The sequence below is a fragment of the Herpailurus yagouaroundi genome, unplaced genomic scaffold (assembly GCF_014898765.1).
Source record: "Herpailurus yagouaroundi ecotype Mexico unplaced genomic scaffold, PumYag 530, whole genome shotgun sequence".
NCBI classification, from domain to species: domain Eukaryota; kingdom Metazoa; phylum Chordata; class Mammalia; order Carnivora; family Felidae; genus Herpailurus; species Herpailurus yagouaroundi.
This window is the reverse complement of record NW_024412747.1, coordinates 4992976-5001761: the sequence shown is the minus strand read 5'-3', so window position 1 is coordinate 5001761 and position 8786 is coordinate 4992976. Positions and strand designations below refer to the sequence as shown.

The 8786-nt window shown below is 51.6% G+C and overlaps 1 long non-coding RNA gene across 1 annotated transcript; it reads right to left on the bottom strand.

Moving 5' to 3' along the window:
- Positions 1-249: 249 nt before the first annotated feature.
- LOC121023243 (uncharacterized) lies at positions 250-1639 on the bottom strand. Its single transcript, XR_005787320.1, has 2 exons — positions 862-1639; positions 250-628 (listed from the first exon to the last, which is right to left on the bottom strand). It is a non-coding gene; the product is annotated as an uncharacterized LOC121023243 (long non-coding RNA).
- Positions 1640-8786: the final 7147 nt, after the last annotated feature.

Sequence of the window (8786 nt, the reverse complement as noted above, 5' to 3'; positions counted from 1 at the left end):
GGAGGGGCCGGCGGGGAGGGAGGACGGTGGAGGGGAGGGAGGGAGGGGGAAGATAAAAACAGAAAAGGACCGCATTTATTAAGCTGTTTTTCTTTTGGTGAAAAGAAGCATTTATCAGTGATTTCATATATCATGTGAGAGGTGGCTTCCTGCCAATTTCCAAGAATCCAAACAACCCACTGACATCATATGCTAAATATAGCTCAGCCTTTGCTTTAGGTGAATAAATAATGCCGCTGGAAAGGAATAGGTTCTCTTCAGTTACATGTTTATTATGATCAGGCTGTCAGGCTTGTGTAATCAAGAGAATAATGCCCGGTTCCAAGGAGGGATTGTAGGCTATGAACTCTTCAAGCAGTTTCGGGAGGGGAACGGTAAAGCCCCATTCTGATGGCCTTTCCAGGTGGCCAGCTGAGCCTGGCCCCGAGAGGGGAGGTGGGGGATTCAGGTGTCGAGGGTCTTCAAAGCCCTGATGAGAGCGTGTGCGTGTTCCCATGTCTGCCCTGTCCTCTGAACCAGCAAGGAAAGGTGGCTGATCCCTCTGCGGGCAATGCACAGAATGAAGACGTTCCAAGGCACGGGTGTGGTCCCGAGCTTTCCACGAGGCTGGGGTGGAGGCGAGCGGGAGCTGGAAAGAGAGCAGGATGTGGTAGGTGGGAAGGATGGCCGAGGAAGGCCCTCCCTGCGTTCTGTGGGCCTTCAGGTAAGGGGGCTCCCCTAAGGGCGTCTGGAGATCCTACCCCACTGCCCTCCGGCCTTCGATTCCACCCCCCTGGAGCTTCCGCGTTGTTGTGTCAGAGCCACCTGAAGAATTAAGGTTTCTACTGAGCCCCAGAGACGCTGGCCTGCCCCCGAGCTCACCCAGGCTCGTGCAGGACAGAGGGAGCCACGCTGAAGGGCTTGCAGGTACTTGGGGGAAAGCGAGCAGCTGTAAGGAGAAGAAAGGACCAGAAAATCAGCGCCGAGAGATAAGGAGACTGTGAATCAAAATAGCTGCTGGAAGGTGTTGGATCTCTACTAACATCTGCAAGATTTCTCTTCACGGTCACGGATACAATAGAGGTGGTTACTATGGAAACGTGAAAAGCGGCACGGGAAGGGCGAGGGCTGGAGAGAAAGAGGAAAGAGGAAAAGGCACACAACACTTTTAAATCATCAAAGAGGGATACGACGGCACTTTCCATCTCTGTTAGGAGAATGGAAGTTATTGAGCCCAGGGAGCGGTGAATACTACGCGGGACGGGTGGGGTCAGGCACTCGCAGACACTGTGATCCCTTCCTCCACCCCCGTACGCCGGGGCATTGAACCTGCTCCCCTGCGGTTAAGATCACCCACCGGAAAAGCATTTCGGGCCGGTAAACTCTGCTCCGTGGGGTTTGGCCACGGCCTTCCATAACGACCTTGGAGAGATCAGGTCATTTCTCTGTGCCGTGGTTTCATCACCTACCTGCCTCCCAGAGAGGAATGACGAAGCACTTTGCTCAAGAGAAGAAATGATGGCGCAGTTTAAGGGCACGAGCATGAGGGAGCCCCGAGCGCGGCCCGCGGGGGGCCAGGAGGGCTGCACGGGCCCACGCCGCGACTGAGCCTCCCAACTTTGCTTCCTTTCGGGGCCGGTGTTAGTGGCACGAAAGCGTTTTCTTACTGCCTACTGTATTGGACATTGCAGCTCTAGAATTTTCTATCCTATGAGGAATACAGAGAGGTAAGAATACAAAAGAGGTCCATTTTGCTAGGACGCTAAATTCTAACCAATTGCCTTGTATCACCATTGGAACAATAAACACACACACACACACACACTTCGAACAGGTGGTCAGTCTCGAATATTCCTCTTGGCCATTGAACAGTGAGCATTCTGTGATTAAGATGAAAGTTGACGGGCCAGTGAAATCACACAGACTCAGCTCAAGCCACGTCTCTGTCACTTCCTGAGTGTGACTTTCTGAGTTTTCCCCAACCATACAATGGGAATTAGTGAGGCCGCCCAATCGCTTTTCGGAGTAAATAAGATAATGCCCAACGCAAGACCCAGCGCGTAGTAGGTGTTGTTAGGGTAGCTCACTTCCTGTCCCTGGTCTCAGCGCTAGTTTACCAGTCCGCCCTGGACCGTCTACTCTTCTCCAGGCCTCTGTGAATGAAGAAACTAGAACTGTGCATGTCTTCGCGTGCGGGAAACCACTGGAGGTAGAAAAAAAACACTGTAAGGATGGACATCGATTTATTCCACGAATTCAGCGCAAGTAATAGCTGGGTGTTTTCCCAGCACTGAAAGACACGAAGACTAGCCATTCCAAGTTCTTCTTGGATGGCCGTGGACTACACGGTAAGAGACTTAGGAAAGATAGTCAAAATACATCCTTCAGCTTCCGTGCTGTGCTGTCCAATACAGTAGCAACTAGTCACATGAGGCTATTGAAACTGACATTAGTTAAAACGTAAACGTTTTATTTTCTTGGGCACACTCTCGCCACATTTCAGGGGCTCAGCGGCCCCACGGGAAAAGGGGCTGCCGGTTGGACTGTGCAGGCACATTTCATCACAGAAATGCCACCCTGGGGATTTCAACCATTCATTCACTTTGCAACCAAATATAAAACTCAGAGAGAGTAGGACATCGTGAGCGAGCCAGTCGAAAGCCAGACGAGATGGGTTCGATCCTGACCTCAGCACTTCCCAGATAAGTCAACTTACGTAAGTTTCTTAACCTCTCGGTGCCTCCGCTTTATCATCTGGATAATGGGGACCATGTTAGCGGAACTTAATTCAATGGGGTGTTGTCACTTAAGGACAGAAAGGCACGTGAAGTGCTTCCCACAGCGCCTGGCATGATGTGAGTGCTCAACTCACATTAGCTATCAGGACTAATTACACCATATTCACTACTTCCCAACATAAGGGAGGGTCGGGATCATGCTTAAAGGTGAAGGTACCTTTGATTAACCCAAAAAAGCTTCCCGGAAGAGGTGATCCCTTGAGCCGTGATTCAAAGGGAGTCCTGCAAGCATCCAAAACCCTCGGTGGGCATTTATTGAGCATTTACTGAGTATAAGGCGCTGTTATCGATGCAGCGATGATACGAAAAGCTCCCTTCCGCCCAGAAGTCCTCAAGGAGGACAAAAAATAGTGTTGATATGAGCAAGGGCCATGAAAGACTTAAGCACTGAGTGCCAGGTGAGCCTGGAGAGGGAGCCTGTGACTGAGCTGCTGAGACTTCGTAGGGGTGGTCCCTGAGCAGACCCTTAGAGGGTTGGCAAATGGCAGGCAGGTGGAGGGAGGCAAACCGATGAGTGGCCGGGCCTTACTCGGTGACTAAAGTCACCCGTCCCAGCCTCTGAATCTCTAGGGACAGTTAATCAGCCTCTTGCTGGCTAACAAGACAGACTCCAGCCTGTGCACGAGCACCCCCTATGTGGACAGAGCCCCTCAGGAGTAAGGGGAACCACCCAACACCACCCCCAGCCCTGGGGCCCGCCTGGCTGCCCACCTCACTGCAGAGATGGGAAAAACGGGGAGACGATCAAAAACGGCTCGACTCTAAGACAAGTTTGAGCACGAGGAGTCCGGGCAACTCGCCCCATTATTATTCTGGTCACCGTTCATTCTTTCAAAGTTGGAAGTTCTGCCCAGACAGCAGTGTTTCCTCTGGAAAGGGCCAGCATGTCCCTGAAGGCCGCCGCGGGGGTCAGGATGGGCCTGTTTGTCTAGTATCGACAGGCCGACGTGCCAGGCTGCTGCCCCCAAGGGCCGGACCGGTGTGCCAGTCAGGTACCGACAGCCAAGTTGGAAAGAAAAGTCAGAAGAGCATGTCTGTGGGGGCTGGGAAACTCTGAGGCTGCCGACCGCCCTGGAATATCAATGGGCCTGCACAGGCCTGACAGTCAGGAGGCGGGAGGCCAGACCAGCCTCCCTGCAGGCCTCTCCCAGCACCTGGGGCTCACACCCTGGAGGTTAGGTAACTGGGGTCCTTAATGGGTGACGGATTGAGCCCACGACCTTCATTTATGCCCCGGGATGGAAACACTGCCTCTCCCCTCAGGAATTCTGGTTTCTTCCCTGCTTTCTCCTGTTCTTGCTGGCAGCCATCAGAGGAGGAAGAGGCCTTTCCAAAGATCTGGGCCTCCTGATGTCACCCAGCGTCCAGCCTCAGAGAGAGAGAGAAATGATGGGAGACGCCCTGAGGGTGACCAACGAGCTAGGGTCGTCTGGAACCACCCTTAGTTTTAGTACAGTAAGGCCCTCAGTCCTGGGCCAACTGGGACAGTGGGTCCCTTGCCTCTCGTCCAGCTTCCTGCTTGGCCCTCAGGGCCCAACTTGAGGTACTGACTGAGCAGCAAACATAGCTAGAGACTTCCATGAAAGGATTGGGCTTCCTCTCCCAACAAAGAGCTCTTTATGTTCTAGTCAGCGAAGGAAAAGCCGGCCAAGGCCGTTTACGCCCCTGCCTCAGCTGCCTGACCGGGAAGAAAAGTTGGTCAGGAGACTCAGAGGCCAGGGGAGAAAGACCGAGCGGCCACACCGCACAGTGAGAGCTGCCTGAGGTGGGTGCCTGGTGCCCTGCCCTGCTGGCGACCACAGAGTGTTTGAGCTTCGGGTCATCAGAGGCCCGGATAGGGAAAGGGCACAGGAGGAGACGGCCGGGCATCACGTCCAGATCCCTGCATGTGCGCGCAGGGATGCGCTAGTAAGCATTTAACGGGTCCTCTAGGGTGGGGGGGGGGGGGCCCGGTGGAGCCCAGAGTAGCATTTGCCCATTTCTTTGGTGTAAACGTTTCACGGCTGATTTCCAGCCACCAGTGTGATGCCGCTGAACACAGAATGTGAAGAGATGCGCGTAGTTGGCCGTGACGAGCAGGGCCAGCTGTGTCCCTATGCTGTGCGCGTGGTCTGGCTGTGCCCACTGAGCGATACGGCCAAGCCCTGCACTGGGCGACGGAGAGGAGGCTGTCACTTCGTGCCAGGGGGAGGGCGGGAGTTCCCAGTGCCTTCAGCGGCACCAGGAACCTAACTTACTCTCTGTTACTTGTAAGCGTGTTTCGGGAAACAGGAGTTATAAGGGACCAATTCCGAGGACATGGGTGGGTCTATTGGTGGCTGCTGTAGGATCCATTCTCTAGCAAGCCAAGGGAGAATCAGATCTGCAGTTTTCTATGCAAACGGTAGGGGATGCACAAAGTAGTGTGATACTCCAAAAAACAAAAAAAAAAAAAAACCAAAACCAAAAACAAACAAACAAACAAAAACTAAAAGAAAAGCAATTATTTTTCCTCACCACTAGAAAACACCGTTTTTGTGGCTCTAACCTAGAATCAATTCTTAAACCCCTCTTTTGTTTAAAGCATAACTTGTAGTAAACGCCAAGAGCGTCGTTCATTTCACTTAATGATAAATAAAATGATGTTTGACCAATTTGATGAAGACAGTAAGTCAAACTTAGATGTGCTGGCATTTGATGTTGCTGAAACCACAAATCTTATTGAAAAGCTTTCTGCATTTGAAATATGCCAAGCGCAAACAAAATTTAGGAGCGAAAGTAAAGTTAAATATTTAATGACATAATTAAGTCTTATTAATGGTATGTTCTTTATTTTGCGGATTAAATATTCACAACGATTATCATCTCTTTCATCTTTATTACTTAAGCCATGTGTTTTTCATAATTATTTGTTAGGTATTTTCATTAACATTTGATGAATATTAATAGTTAAAATAAAAAACAGTTTTTATTTCTGTTGTAATGACTTTACAGGGATAATAATATATAACTAAGTGTTTATCGTGTGTTCCACTTGCTAATATTTAGATCACCGGTTTTGTTGCCACCGAGTGGAAACGTGGAGCACTATGGGTGACAAATGACAATCGCCACAGTCTGCCATTATTCTTTATTTATTTATTTAATCCACTATTCTTAATGTAGCTTCTCTGTGGGACTAATATGAATTGCAAACTTACACATAAAACTCATAAGTAGTGTTTGGGGTTTAATCCTTCTCTGGTGTTAGTGATGGCTTGCCTCTCAGACATCCTAATTTATTTCCCATTTTTACCCCATTTTCCTCACCATTTTGGTCCATCAGCGTTGATGCTGCTCTGGCGCATTCTCTCTCCGTGACATTGAAAGCTCAGACCCCATTGGGGCGCCCAGGGGGCTCAGTCGGTTAAGTGTCTGACTTCCACTCAGGTCGTGATCTCACGGTTTGTGAGTCAAGCCCCGTGTTGGGCTCTGTGCTGACAGCTCAGAGCCTGGAGTGTGCTTCGGATTTTGTGTCTCCCTCTCTCTCTCTCTGTCCCTCCCCCACTTGTGTGCGCTCTCTCTCTCTCTCAAAAGTAAATAAACATTAAAAAAACAAACTTAGACCAATAGCCTCTCAGATATTTTCCTTCTGGCACAAAGGGCCAGGGTTTTCCATCCTGGACAATATGAAGCAAATGCACGTGGCTCTCCTAATTTTCCATTCAGGCAGTATTTGCAGAGAGCAAACAGGAGCGGGCCTAATCAACTTGAGGCATAAAATGCATATGGCGACCATCGCTTCCGGCACCAAGTGTGGCGGCCATATTGCCATCAGCAACACACTCGAGAGAGCCCGTCGCTTCAGGGCAGCCCGGGAACTGTATCTTCCCCACCCCCACCTCCGGTTCCCACACCGTGTGCTGCTGACCCCCTTGAAGGCTTTCTGAGGCTTACGTGCATTTTCCCTGGGGATGACCATCGGGGAAAGAATGGTGATGTATTCTGGCCTCACGGTTGGGCCCGCAACCACAGAAGCTCTGGTCCAGGTCCCTGCTCAGCATTCTGGGACCAGCAAGGCAGGCATCAGGGTGCAGACAGAGTCGTGCCAGTTAGGACACGGTGCCCTTTGGCTTTCCTCGCACAGCCTTTCCTCTTCTGCAGAAGGCATCTGCATTTTTAAAGCCACAGCCTGTTCTCGAGAGCTCTAAGCAGGAGTGAGGAGGGCTTCTAGCCAATGACAACCTACAGGTAGTTTATGATTTCAGTTTAGGAGAACCCGAATTCATTCCATTTCCTGAGAACCTACCATGCTCGGCCCTCTTGGAGGGCTCTTTCTGCCTCTCCCGAAAACCCTGCAGAGAGGAAGAGATTGCCCCATTTTTATGGGGAGTGAGGTGAACACCCTAAGGTCTCACAGCTGGTGATGGGCACAGCTGGGGTTCTAAGACACAAAGCCAGGACTCTCTGGCTCAGAATCCTGTGCGAGTCGACACTACCTCCCTCGTCAGCTACTCGTCTCTGCGGCTATATAGGACACGCGCTCCAGAGAAATCTCATTGTTAAGAAAACCTGAATACAGCCAGGCACAGGGAAAGGAATATGTGCCACCTTATTCGTGATGTGCAGGAAGAGAGCGTGGGTGTTTCCTGGCCCCACTGCCCTTATGCGTGCCAACTGTTTGGCCTGGATGGGAAAACACCGTGCCCTGCTCTCAGATCTGTACGTGTGAGAGCTGGTCTCCAGCTAGACTGTCTTCAGCGCTCTGAGAAGCGCTGAGAAGCTTAGGTGTCCCCATGTCCCCCCCCGACCCCCCAACAAACCGGTCCTGGAGTATCTAAAACTCACACTTTAATGTCTGCTTAAACCATTTTCATTAACAAACGTACCAGTTCAGGATGCCCGGGTGGCTCAGTCGGTTAAGCGCCGACTTCGGCTAGGGTCATGATCTCGCGGTCCGCGGGTTCGAGCCCCGTGTCGGGCTCTGTGCTGACAGCTCGGAGCCTGGGGCCTGCTTGGGATTCTGCGTCTCCCTCTCTCTTTGTTCCTTCCCCACGCGTGCTCTGTCTCTCTCTGTCTCTCAAAAATAGACAAACATTAAAAATAATAATAATAAATTTTTTGAAGTGCCAGTTCTGGTGATTTCCACTCATGGATCTCTTGCTGTTGCCGCTAAGAGCCTGGCTGCATGTGGACAAGGCTGCCAAAAGCAAGTCACGATACAAGACAGGCTCAATTCCTACCACACCCCCGGGGATACATCTCCCAAGCGACACACGGGCCTCAGTTTCCCCTTCCTGCTCCGAGCACATGGAGAAGAAAGCCCGTGTGGGCTCAAAAAGGACAAATATGGAATTTCTGCAGCCCAGGGTGAGCCAGCCGGCTCGGCCGCACACAGTGACGTCAGGCTGCCCCTGGCTCTCGTCTGTAATGTCTCTCCTTGTCGAGCCCGCAATGTGACCATTGTTTATTACCTATCGAGCCCCAGCACCATATTTGGCTCTGCACACAAGATTGATAGATTCTTCCTGTCACCGGCCTCACTCGGGTGGCAGGGCTCCAGGCGTCCTCCCCACCTTCCTCTCCTCCTTCCACCTTCCAACAATCCCAGAGACTCTGAGCAGGCCTCCCCACCGCCGCTGCAGACCCCTTTGAAGAAGCTGCTTCTGGAACAAGAGGGAGCTGATGACAGATCCTCAGTTGGCCTCCAAGCTCCGGACCCAGCCAGCCCGGTGAATCCTCCCTGCCATGGAAGCTGCTGACCGTGGTGGGGACTTTCCGGGATCTTCCCCCTCCCCACCTGCCTTTAGCTCCTGCGTCTTTATTGGACGGAGGCCTTGAGATTCATAGGCCTATGATTCACAACATCTGGTGGGGGAGGGGAGGAAGCTGAGACCTAAGGGCCGTTTACACCCCCTGATGGAAAATAGTCCAGTTTGGACTATTTTGGAGTGGAAGTGACACCGACCTGGAAACCAGGGTCCCGTGGTGAGTCAACGGCAGCTTCACGGTGACTTCATTTTGCATTTTGGCCCCAGAGAATTGTGGCAT